The 13,909-nt window shown below is 33.5% G+C and overlaps 1 long non-coding RNA gene across 1 annotated transcript; it reads right to left on the bottom strand.

The window, feature by feature from the left end:
- Positions 1-12,333: 12,333 nt before the first annotated feature.
- Positions 12,334-13,513, bottom strand: LOC117690356 (uncharacterized). Its single transcript, XR_004602430.2, has 3 exons — positions 13,365-13,513; positions 12,690-13,254; positions 12,334-12,559 (listed from the first exon to the last, which is right to left on the bottom strand). It is a non-coding gene; the product is annotated as an uncharacterized lncRNA (long non-coding RNA).
- Positions 13,514-13,909: the final 396 nt, after the last annotated feature.

Raw genomic sequence — 13,909 nt, 5'->3', positions numbered from 1 at the left:
ATACTGATACACTGTTTTTGTAAAAGGGTCATATCCATCAACTGGAAACGGTCCGATCCGTTTTTCACGGTTATTATTTAATTTATGTAAAATTTTATATCCGTGTGTTTCGATTAACCAATTCATCCAAATGTACATATTATAATATTTGGTTTTCTTTTCTGCCTTAAATTTATTGCTTTCACGTCTAATGACAAAATATCCTACAGGCATAGGTTGACCAATGCAATACAGATAAAGTGCATTTGCATCATATCCTACAATTCGACCACATGGTTTATCAATATTGTTACGGATGAAAGTTTCACCACTTTTATGGTATCTTGTAAATATAATAGAAGGACCCCCTACTATGTTGTCTTGAATAGAACGATAAATATCTTTAGTTGAAAAGTCAAATAGTGGGAATATAGCACCACATTTTTGAGAAGTATTGAACAAATTTAACCTTGCGATTCCTGGAATTGAAACTGCAATTTTGAAAATATCAATCTTTTTTTCCCAGTATAACTTACAGTAATTTATAATTCCTTGTACAAATGGTTTTACATCTAAATTGTTATACCATTGCAGAAAGTCTTTAAATGATTTCATACTAAATCGATTCCAAATTTCTTCTAAAAATAAATAATTTTCTTCGATAGAATGTTTTCCATCATCTAAAATACTTTTCTGTTTAAGTGTTGAAAACCAAGCGTCTCCAATCTCTGGTAGTTTTGGATAATTAAGTTTTTCAATGCTGTCAAACCATTCATAAGGAAAAAAACCCTTTTCTTCTTCAACACCATACGCTTTTAAAAATTTAGCGTATGATGTTCCAGGAGCAATAAATTGACTCATATCTAAAAATCGAAATCTGGAAGTTGCAATACAAGTGTATGAATTATTTCGTTTTATAGCATAAGATGTTTTTTTTTCATGCATACCTAAAACTTTAGTAAGTTTATTTTTTACAAGATTTATATCATATTTACTTGAATTGAATCCTAAAACAGGAGTTTGCATACAATAATTTGTAAAATTTGTTAATAATTTCTGAACATAGTTATACATCATATTTCGAATTCTGTTGTTTTCATTAACAATATCTTCACTTTCCAAATCATATTCATTCAAAGACTCGGTCTCGCTTTCAGTTCCATCAGAGTCAGTAGAATGATCGTTATAATCAATTTTCCAATCACCTTCTGCAAGACGTTTTTGAAAATCTTCATAAACATTTTTTTTCTGAATTTTTTTAAGAAATCGTTTTGATGGAGGTTCGAAATCTTGACACTCCAGTGCATATCTTTCACTTGTTTCATTAACATCATTATTTCTGCTTTGATTTTTACCAATTGGTTTCCAAAATTCTAAAAGCCTATGCAATTTTTCAAAAACAATAGACCATTTTTCTTGTGCTAACTGAAAAACTTTTAGTGAAATTGAATCCATATAGGTTATCATTTCCCTTAATAATGTTTCTACATCTTCATTTAATATGAAATACGGCATTTCAAAGTCAGGAACATTGCTACATATGCTAACTGAAATGGGTTTATGAATTCTTTCAAGTTCTAATTTAGAAGTTAATTTACAAGCACTGCTTTTTTCTAAAATAGCTTCAAAATCAAAAACAATGAACCATGGAAAATATTCATCATCTTCTTGAATAATAATATCAATTTCTCTTAATGTTTCAAAAATTGTGTTTTTTATTTCATTAAATCCCCCAGGAAATATATGAAGTGTTTTATTTGAGCACCCCTTTTCATGTCGGTGGAGTTTTTTGCAAGTAGTAAAATGTTTTTGACAAAGTGAACATACATACTTATTTGCATACCGTTTCATATTTGTTATGTATGATAAATGATTCTCATACATATTCAAGTACATCTGATCATCATAGATGGATGGAGACTTGTAAACTATATGAGTGTTTGCTTCTTGATCTAATTCAAAAATATCTATATTAACCTTAAAACATTCTTCAACAAGCGGAATATGCTCTAAAGCTACACCTTGAAATGATGTAACATTTATATATCGAACATCATATATTTCTTTTTCAAACATAAACTCACACCAAGTTTCAAAACATTTCTTTACACGTGTTTCAAATGCATCACGAAAAGAGTTTAATTTATGATATTCCAAACATCTAAATAAACATAAATTATCCTTGTAAAGTTTTGAATCTTTGGGATTTTTATGAAGGCTAATAATTGCATTTTTTTTCATTGTAATATACTCTGGTAAACAGGTTGGTGCACCTAAAATATGCTTTAAAAAATAAACAAAAAATGTAACATTTGTAACTAAAACTACTCTCCATTTTGTGTTAGGACGATCTTTCAATACGTAACTACAGATATCTATTTCTTGTAATTTCCTCTCAAAATTTTGGAGATCTTTACGTTTCGATATGTATAAAGGAAAATCAAATATTTCACTGTTTTGATAAGGTTTAAAATAACGATATTCATTTAGTTCTTGATTAAATAAAATGTATCCAAACACTAGATTAAGGCGAAATGCTTTTTGTTGTAAATTGTAAATCTTATTTGCAAATACCATTATATCATCAAGTGTAAAAGAAGGTGAAAGGGGATAATTATATACCACATTTAAAGTTTTTTGCTCTGTGTATTCCCTAATTAAAGGATTATATAAATTATAAAACTCTTTTAATTCATGATCAACATTCCCATCTTTGATCCAGGGTGCATCATTTTCCTCCCAAGGATAATCTCCTTTTCCAGATAAATGCACCATTAATCTATGATGGATAAGTTCTTTCCTGTTATCAAAATAAGAATTACATAATCTACATCGAACCTTTTTTGATGTTTCATTCGGTTCTACAGAGGTGGTATTTTTCTCTCCATCCCTTACATCAGGAAGGATATCCCTTGTTTCCATCTCAACAACGGATGTAGGTGTGTTTCCTACTTCTAATCCAGAAAAAGTAGAGATATCCATTTCTTCTGCTACATTTTCTGAAGCAGCAGGTGTATTTGAGGCTGTCCTCACTTCCGTCGTATCTATGGTTGATGTAGGAATATTACACTCTTGGGTTCTGGTAGGTAAAGGCTACAATCAAATGAATAGTTAAAAACTACACAATTAAAAAAGAAAAAAAGTAAACAAAAAAAAAAAAATAATTTCAATTACATATTTTTGTTTCTTACCTCAGATTCAACTGCAGAAGCAATGGAATTGGTTGTTCTAACATTTTTTTCTGTTAAACTTTTGTTATCTTTCTATAAACAGATAAATATGAATGAGAAAAAAAAATACATGTGTAAGGAAAAGAATTAACAAAATAATAATAAAAAAAAAATAATATTAAATATCTCTTACCTTCTTCTGACAATTCTTGGAATGCCTCAACAATACATCCTTCCTGTTGAATGTTTTCTGACAGGTTTTACAATCAAAACGAAAATTGTTCGAATGTTCAATTTGAACATGTCTTTTTAATGTATGTTTGTAGGCATACTTTTTAGAACAAACCATACAAATAAATTTTTTCTGTAAAACATTCATTCTTCTCTGTACCACAGTATCATTTTGCAAACCATTTAAAGTTGCCCATTCTTCCAACTTATTAACATCCATAAATTCACTTACGTTGTGTTCTAAAGAAGTTTTAGCTTGTTCTAAAATCACATCCATATTTCATCTAAATGATTTGAAACAACTTTGCATATGATCTTCACCTTATATAGGGAAGAATGTAATAAAAATAACAGCTACGTTGTAAAACAATGAATTAATCCTTCCTATTTACATTAGTAAAAGTATGGATTAATAGTTGTTTTATTACCAAAAATGTACAAAGATTCATGTTTATATTAATAAAAAAATATATAAAATGTATGTTAATGGTCGCTTTTTGTGCATTTATTACATTTACAAATTACCACGAACTCAACATATACTTCTTTAACCACATACACCTTAATCGTTCTGACATATTTATGATGTGGTAATGTAAGAGTGATTAATGCACTAATTGCCATCATTATGCATGCAATAAAACATAAGACAATGCTTATGATAATAAAAAGACATAAGCTTAAGATGTAAAATATAGGAATTAATTATATTTGTTATATATTCGTCATCTATCCACCTATATCACCATGATCATACTGATATTTTATGATGTGGTGTTTTATATTAAGTGTCTAATATAAACACATAACCAAAAACATTAAACCCATGCAAAATAACAACCACACATGCATGAAACAACCACACAAAATAACCACATATACCCACAAATAACCACTCAACCACAAATTAACCACATAACCACACAACCACAAATTAACCACACCGCACCGGGTGTGACCACCTACCGGGTGTCATTGGGCACCATATATTACTACTATCAGTAATAGAAATATTTCTCTAATATTGTATGGATCCAAGCAATATTGAACTCTAGTCTCGTTCAACCAAACGCTCGGCTGACACCGTAAATCTCCGACAAGGATTTACAGAGACAGCCGAGCGTCGATATATTGAACTCTGGCGTAGGAATACGTTATACGACTACAAAAATATTTAAATTTTTCGTACCATTTAAAATCTTACTATTTCCAAGGTATTTATAAATAAGTTTCCATGAAAAATAATGCTTTAGCATACATTACATCGAATTAATCAATTATTTTCAAAAACTAAGTCTTGTCAGCAGCAATGATTTATGCTGAGGTCCAAACACTATTTCACTTTCGGGTTGTCTGAGTAACTGCATAGGAGAGTTTATTAAAATCAACTCCCAAAAATTTTATACAGAAAGTACTTCAAGCCAGCGGGCCATCGGTCCCTCAGAATTTTTGAACTTCATCAACCAGTTTAGAGCACCATGATCAGTTCTGACAGAAAAGTGTGGGCCATACAAGTAATGGTAAATATGTATAATTCCCTTGCCAGAAGTTCTCGACCAGTCACGCAGTAGTTGCGCTCAGGCTTTGACACCTGTGAGAGGACACCACCAATACAAAATGCACTGGCATCAGTATCTAAGAAAAACTCTTGGGTAAAATCAGGGTATTCCAATACGGGGGCAGTAGTGAGGCAATCTTTCAATGTATTGAAAGAGACTTTAGAACTCTTTGACCAGTTAAAATGGGAATCTTCTTCTGATGCTTCAGTAACAAATTCTTGAGAGATAATTTCTGTTCCTCGTTCAACAAGTTGCATGAGGTTTCCTACAAGATGGCTAAATGCTCAGGAATTGCTTGTGACTCAACTTGGTTTATTTGATAAACTTTCTGCAACTCTATGGGGTTATCTGCCTCAATTTGTGAAGCTTCGTCGCACACTGCAGCGACAGTATCTTTGAAAACAGTAATGGTTTCATTTGTAAATTTTCCAATTTGCATGGATACAAAGCCATCCGTAAGGTTTACAAGTGCTCGAGCTACAACAGCACCGCTCTGAGTAAGCGTTTCGCTACAGGGCTCAAGTATTCCTTCTGTTAAACAAGAAATAGCTTTCCAAAAAGCTTGCCTGACTAAACAAAATTATTCAAATAAAGCATGCATGTATCAATTAGGCTATCTTATCAGAAATGAATTTTAATTTTCGCTGCTGATCATTAATTTATAAACGGAACGTGCAAATTAAGGACGAAATGTCAGTCTTTTCCTCGATCTAGAACATGTAAATATATATCAATTGAAATTCATTTATTTTATTAATTCATTTTTTTAGGAATGTACACATATCTTATTAATATAAGTTTATGTAAGCTTGAAAGCTGGAGAGTAAATAGTCTTTTTTTTTATTGTACATGCATTTGTTATATTAATTAAGATGCGAAATCAACTGAAAGGCATTTTTAAAAAATTTCCAACCATATGAAATATGAAAGGGTATACAAACACGTTTTGATTTTGAATGTGTGTGGGCAGCTTAATCAAAATCATCTTGACAAGCAATTAAAAAAGGGTGAATTCTCAAATTTATGAAAAAAACCCTAACTGTAACTTCAATTCAATTAGAATTCCTTATTTGCAGTTTCATTTATTGCATGCTCCTACAAAAGTGGAGGGGGGGGGGGCAAATCCATGATATTTCCATTTATCCTATAAAGTTAAGAAAAGTACCAGCTGCCAAAAAAGTGGGGAGGGGGAAGCAGCCTCCCTCAACCCAACTCCCGATGCTACGTGCCTGTGATGTAAACACATGGTGTGCTCTGGGGTATTCGCATGATCCCAATTAACGGACTCGTCAACTCACGCGCAAAAACTATGAATGACACATTATGGCGCGAAATCCTGCTATTACCGAGAGCAATGGGGAGGGGGGTCAGATGAATTTTTGACATTTGTTTTGTAACAGCTATATACATGTATATTATACTTTGGTTCGGATGTTTTGGAAGAAATCTATCGAATTAAGAAACACATTTGATTAGTAATTGTTAAATGTAGTAATGTACGTTTAGTAAGACATGCGAGTTATGATCCCTTTTCAAGATTCAACTGAACGAAAATCGGGTCACACCCCGCTTTGGCGATTTAGTTCCTACAGTTGTATAAATATATATTTGTTTTAATCCAAACTGATGACTCTCTTGTAATAATGATAATCCAACACCAATTATTACTTACATTGTACCGTAATAGACAATATGTTACAACTTGTTGCGATGACCCCCCTTCCCCTTTTTTCACCGTTCAAATATGGTGGAATGCTGATCTATTTTTAAATCAGGATTACACACGTGTACTGCATGGTGAACGTCCCTTTTACTTGAAAACACTTGCTCGATGTTGTTATTACATGCCATATAACATTTTCATCAATTGTGAATGTAAATGCTGACATCTTAAACATGCATCGGTTAATCTTTTTTGTGAAATAACATGATATTGCTTGTCCCATTGTCTGCACTGTTTCGGAGATTGCAACTTTTAAACCTTAGATATGCCTGACGTCATGACGTCAGGCAATAACTGTTTCCTTCCACCCGTCCCTTAATTACAGTTTCACTAGAAGGGGGTAGTAATGTGTCTTCACTCTGGTTCTACAAGGAGACTTATTGACCTTTGATTCCACAGGTATTTGACCAATTTGTAAACTGTTACTAGCCGCATCTATTGTATACTTGTACTGAGCCAGAAAATCAAATCTAAGTACTAATGGTTCATCAATACTAGCAACAATAATGTGTTGCTCATATTCATGCTCTTTAATGACAAAGGGAAATATTGCCTGAGGTATACGGGGTAACACAGTCTTAGACTGTATTTAGTTTTTAACTGAAGGTAAAATTTCAAATAGATTTTAATCAATAACAATGCTATAATTGAAGACAACATAAAGAGGGGAAATATACCGCCTAGTAAACAGTAAAATAAAATATCTACCGTAAATGTATAAAATCCAATGGGGAAAAGGGGGAATGATAAATATATAGCAGACTGGCAACCAAATATTATTTAAAGCTGCTTGGTCCGATTTTTTTGTAATTACAGTATCAACATTTTTTCCATACAAATTATTTATCTTAGAAAGTTATGGACTTTCTCCTATTTACACCAGCAGAATCCGTCTCCTTTCAAAGTTAGAAATATTCAAAGTAAATTAAAATAATTTCTCTTTGGGCAAACGAAAAAACAAACCAAATTGCATCACGGGAATGTTTAGAAAAGGAAACCGCTTGGTTTCGTCCCCCGAATGATTGGGGTTATTCAACCCGCATGCTGTGCATCGATTGTAAAGAAAGCAGACTTTGGAAATATTAGCGAACAAAACGTACACATGTTTATTTGTAATTCGTCTGATCATTTCGACTTTTATTTAAAGCGATTTCAAAGTCGTAATACAACCATACCCGTCTCGTTGTCAGGGGTGAAATTTAACATGAGGCGAAATAACGCGGTACCTTTTAATGTCGTTTGTTTTGTTAGCAAATTTTGTACGTATTTTTCTTCACTGAAATTTGGCATAATTGACGGGTAAAACTACTGCAATGTCTATTATTATACATATACTAAGCATAGCCATCGTTTAAAAGCGTGCATAAAATTTGATATAAAATCGGACCAAGCAGCTTTAAAAATCCTAACTAAATAATTCCTGAACAGAGTCCCCAAGTCCCAAAAAGGGGGCGCATATATATTTAGGTTTTCTACCGGAAATACCAAGTTACCAATGTAGACTGTTGTATATTACAGACGTCGCGATTGGTAACATTCACAAACCGGAAATGCTGCAGCCACAACATGATTATATAAGGAAATACCGAAATACGTTATAAAGGAAATATTTCAGGTGTCAGTGCTAGATAAATAGGTAAGATGTTATTAAAGAACGCCAATAATATACGTGGGTAGGTGATGTTTATAAATATTACGTATTGCTGCTATAATCTATCAACCGATGCATCCGAATCTTGACAAATTTTCCGAAAAAGTAAACGTCTCCTGCATGGTGGTTACTTCCATGCTAGAATGACTGGGTCCCGTTTCTTCACTCAGTTTGATATCCAAGTTCAAATGTCATGTCCGCAAAATCAGATATCATGCAATCTGATTTAATGCAATCTAGTTCTATACGATCTGCTATTTGACTCAATATAAAGTTTTCTTCCTCTCCCCAAGAAGTTCCAAAAAATCAAGATCGTTAAAATTGCCGTCGTCCTCCATCGTCATTATCAACTCATCTGTTAATTTCTGCGCGCCTGATTTTTTTTTGGTTGTTAAAAGTTTCCTCTTTTTACACACCTATTTTTCGAGAAATGCTCTTTCTTAACAATGCCTTGTATGAGGTTCCATAGGGATAATGCCTGAATAAACAATAATAACCTTATATTAATATAATAGACTTATATTAATCAACCCCAACCAAACCCATGGAATAATTTACAATACATCACAAAAGAGTCAAAATTGTATGGTATATCCATTACTTAAATGTGACTTTCTATATGCACATTATCCTCCTTCACATAAAGATCTGCATTTACACACCTAATTTCATGAAGATTTGCTTAACTTGATGTGTAATAAATTCAACAAACCCAATTCATTTTCAGCACATCTCTCTCTCTCTCTCTCTCTCTCTCTCTCTCTCTCTCTCTCTCTCTCTCTGGTCTTACTTAACAGAGAACGCTAAAGAACTTCAGAGAACCCTAGAGAACTCTTGGATTCATTACCTTACTTTCTACAACTTTCTGTATTAGTACAAGTAAACTGAAAGGATTTATGACTTTAGTTGCATGGATTACCAGAAATATTGACTTACAGGAAAAATGGTTCAGCACATGTTCTGCAGTTTTGAGACATAACAGAGATACAGAAATTAATGGGAGAGTCGGTCACTTATGACATCCAAAAACTATATCGACAGTCAAACAGACATACCATGACTAAGGAAATTACAGATGCTCTCCCTGCTGGCCTCCAACAATCACTTCCCGGATGACAAAAGTTTGAGAGATTTAACAATCACAGCATGTGGTAAAATGGTCAATGCTGGTGACTGGGTGGAGTATCGGACACCAAGAGTGAAGTAATTCTTAGCATCCTCATTTTAGCTCACCTGAGTCACTCAGGTGACCTATTGCTATCTGTTTTTGTGCATCGTTGTTTGTCATAAGTTATTCGTTGCTCGTAAACTTTTAAACATTTATAGCTTCTTTTCCGAACCCACTGAAACAATTTCAGCCAAATTTGGCATATATCATCTCTGGGTAACAGGGGGTAAAAATTATGAAATTCATGGCCCCTTGGGTTTTACCACCACTGGGTCATCATGTGTGCATTTATATATAATAATAATAATAATTTAACAATAATGCATGCATTGTTTCCATATATATTGAATACTTCTTCATTAGGAGAGCTGTGGAGTTTTCAAAGAACTCATTCATCATAGTTTTGCCTACAAGAGGTCAAACAAAGATGATGGCAATAATACAAAAAGTCACAAAGTGTTCAACAAGTTGTGATTCACTGATTTGTCCAAAATTATATTTGGGAAATGACGTTGTTGTCATTCATACAAGCAAAGTCATTAAAAGACAATGTTATGCATGACTGCCTGGGTGCGCAATGCAGCATACGAGACACTCGTGTAACAGAGAGGGTAGAGCAGGAAGAAGTGCTGACCAAAAAAGTTCATTTGCATCATAACTATGACAATGCATAATTTTTCAAAAAAGTCTTCATGCTTAGTGATTATTGTTAATCTTTTCTATATTTCTAGGCATCTATGTTTATTTTTTTAATGGTTTTTGCAAATTACATCAATACATCTCGTGTAGTACATATAAGCAGCACTTTCGCTATGCATTGTGTGTTTAGTTATATAAGTGTTATATGTCATAATTGTACGTGTATCATAACGGATTCTATAGAAATTGGTTAAAGTGCATGCGTTATATAGATAGCGTATGTTTATTTATGTTCCTGGAGAAATGTGTTATTAAGTCCAGTGATGAGCCTGTCGACGCTAAAATCTAAATAAAATCCTACTACTGACCACGGTGCGTCAGATCATTTGTATGCACTTGATCGCATTTACTTATTAGGAGGAGAATGCTGTAGCGCAGTGTCCGTGCGTAGAAAATGGGGGGTCGGAAAAGAATTCGAGACGTTTCGTGATCAAGATGTTTCGTGACCCTGACGTTTCGAGACCTGATAAGATGTTTCGTGACTTGAGAAAATTTAAAGATTGAAGTATGTTACACAGTATAGTACTGTAATTATATTTTGCGTAGTTAATAATGTAATACAGTAAATCAATTTCTTAATAAATCAGAGGAAATGCGGATTGATTGTACGTGATATCGTGAGTGAAGTAAAACTTTTTCATGGATGATAAAAGGTAAGTTAAATTCGTCATTTTTATATGATTTTTTATTATTTGATTAATAAATCTAAATAAACTGTAGCATTGTAGTTATAACATAAAATAAAATTAGTTCTATCATGTCTACGATAATACGGTATTCCTTTGTCTCTTCATTAACGTTATATATCATGGATACCATTGTACATAGTGTGTATAATTCTAACATTTCAAGACTTATACCCTTATCTGATCATGTTTATTAGGAAATTATATTCCTTGTTATTGTCATTACATAAACCCATATATAAGGCTGGGTGGACATATTATTATTCATTTAGGATCATATCTTATATCTAATTAGTATCTTGTTGCTTGGATGTATTTTTTTGACAATAATTTATATATTTCTTCTTCTCATCGAAGTCAACATAGTACAATGTACTAAAAAAAACACTGTTACATGCATCCTACCTTCTTTTTCATTGACCTGGGCATTATTTTACATTATGAAGGAAACAAATTCAATGATAAGTTGTACTCATTTAATATTTAATAAAGCCATACATATAACAGGCATATAAACAGTTAGACATTATTTAGAGGTAAATCTGTTAAATGCCAATACTAGTACTGCATCTACAAACAGCTAGCACTGCACATCATTTAGAGGTAAATCTGTTAAATGCCAATACTAGTACTGCATCTACAAACAGCTAGCACTGCACATCAAAACATAATGCATCACCAAAATCAGCATTACACATCAAAACATTATGCACCTCAAAATCAATTACATGCGCGTTAACAAATACACATAGAGAAACTTTTTTAGTAAAGAAACATTATATTGAAATCTAACAGTTACATAACAAGCGCTACAAAGTTATGTACAACAGCATTGCACATCACAACTGCATAATCACATTAACAGCTACTTCCGTTCACACTGGAACTGGTCCATACAGGGATGCACAAAAACGTTGTTGTACTCCTCCAACTTCTGGAAAAGTCTTCCATTTAGTTCAAGAGAGTTCTTTCGGTGCAGATGTTCCATTTTTCCATCAGAAAGCAGCCTTGCCTGCAGAGGAATGTTCTCTGCCTCCTTGTACAGCTCTCTCAGAAGAAGATAGAACGGCACGGGCCCTTGCTGGTTCACATGTCGATTGAGGCGGTTGTGCTAGCCCTCAAGGTTATTATTAGTCCTCGCAGAAAGCCATAAAGACACTCCAGTTCTTCAATAGAAATACAGGATTGGTTATCCACTGTCTCCAGATGTAGTCCATGAAGGTGATCAGCAAGTTGGATCTTGCCCTCTGCTCCAAGTGTTGGAACACTTGCGCAATGTGTTCAGGCGGAAGAAAGGGTAGTGCCATCACCTGCCCCAGGAAGGAGAATATGTCCCCTCTCTCATTGTAAGCTCTCTGAAAAAAAAAATGAAAAACAGTATTACTTACCAGTGATCATAAAAATAACATTATACATACATTATTTTCAATTTGTTATCATTATTACCAATTTGTTATCAAGCTAATAGAATTTTTTTCCTATGGAAACATTAATTAAGATAATAGTGTTTACCTGCAACCCTAATTCTTGCACTTTCCGGACGACAGTTTGGGTCTAGTGAAAAGCACAACCTTGAATGATGAATCCAGGGAAACGATCCTGGATGGCTCTCTCACGTTGCTGCTTCGAAGTCGACCACAAAACTCTGCAGACAGATTTGCTCTGGAATCAGATGGTCAATCTGGAGAAGTTTCTGCAAAAGAATTGAATTGCATCATGGATAAATTCTATATTCATTTTTTGAAATTTGCATGTTTTCGGAAGATTGAAATCTTTATTGTGATGATACCCATATAACACTACATTATAAGTACATATAATACCTCATAATAGTCATCCTTCCTCTTCCTAGACATGAAGCTGAATACCAGTGGAACCTGCTTCATGTGCTGGCCACTTCTGATGAAGGCATGGATGCTGAGAATCTGGGTCCATGGCTTCTTCACTACATGGAAGGTCGAATCCATATACCATGTTTTTGCCTTGGACAGGAGTTCGAGCTGGTTTCGGAGTAGACTAGTAGGTGTCTCTGTCCAGATGCATATATATCAAGTGTCTTAAAGTTGGGGATTTGGTCCTCCAGAAGCTGTTGATCCAGCTAAAAGATACGACAAAAGTTTGTTAATATTTAATTACATAAACTATCAAAAACAATTATAATAAGAACACATTTGATCTCTTAAACTTCTATTTATTTACCTCAAAGTCCAAGTACTTTGGGTCCTTGGGTCTCATTGTTAGCCCCACTCTGTTTGCCATTCTTGTTAGGTTGGTTGTTTTTGGTCTGCTGGCTGGGGGTGCATTCACGTCTGCAGATTTTGACATCACTTCTTCCAATATGCGAGGGGCTGAACATGTGAAGATGTTGTGTCTTGCATTCTGTTTTACCTAAAAATAAAACTATTTGTTGTTCATCAAGTCAAAATAATTTTAAGAATATGAAATATAATGCAGTTTACGAGGTTAGTTAATGCAGTTTACAAATTAAGTTTTTGTACCTCTATTTTCATTTTAACTGCAAGGTGTATTCCGGGTTCTGCAGGGTGGTTGTGCAACACATGTCCTTTTTGGTAATCCATTCCCCTCTGGATCACCGTTGCAGCGCATAGATGGTTTTTCACTCTCTTACAGCACCTCCAGTAACAGAAATCACCTTTGGAGCGCTAAAATTTAGCAGAGCAATTTTATGAATAGAATTGGCAAAGCATGTATTTCACTGAGTGAAATTGATGCTTTGATGTTTACTATTTGAGTTAAAAATCATGATTTTCGCTTTATCAACATTGATTTGTAATTTCCAATTTTAACAATAGTTATAAAGAACATCTAAACTAGTTTGTAAACCACTTAGAATAACAATGTCATCAACATAAAGCAGACAGTTTACATTGAGATTATTTACATGTACAGGTTCACATTTTATGTTTTGTTTCAAGTCACTGACAATACCATCAATATAAATATTGAAAAGTGTAGGGCTAAGAACATCCCCTTGTTTGACACCACATTCAGAGTTAAATATTTTACCTAACCCATCAGAAAA

This window comes from Magallana gigas, chromosome 5 (genome assembly GCF_963853765.1).
Source record: "Magallana gigas chromosome 5, xbMagGiga1.1, whole genome shotgun sequence".
Classification (NCBI taxonomy): Eukaryota; Metazoa; Mollusca; class Bivalvia; order Ostreida; family Ostreidae; genus Magallana; species Magallana gigas.
Note: the sequence above shows the minus strand (reverse complement) of the source record. Positions and strands in the feature narration are given on the sequence as shown.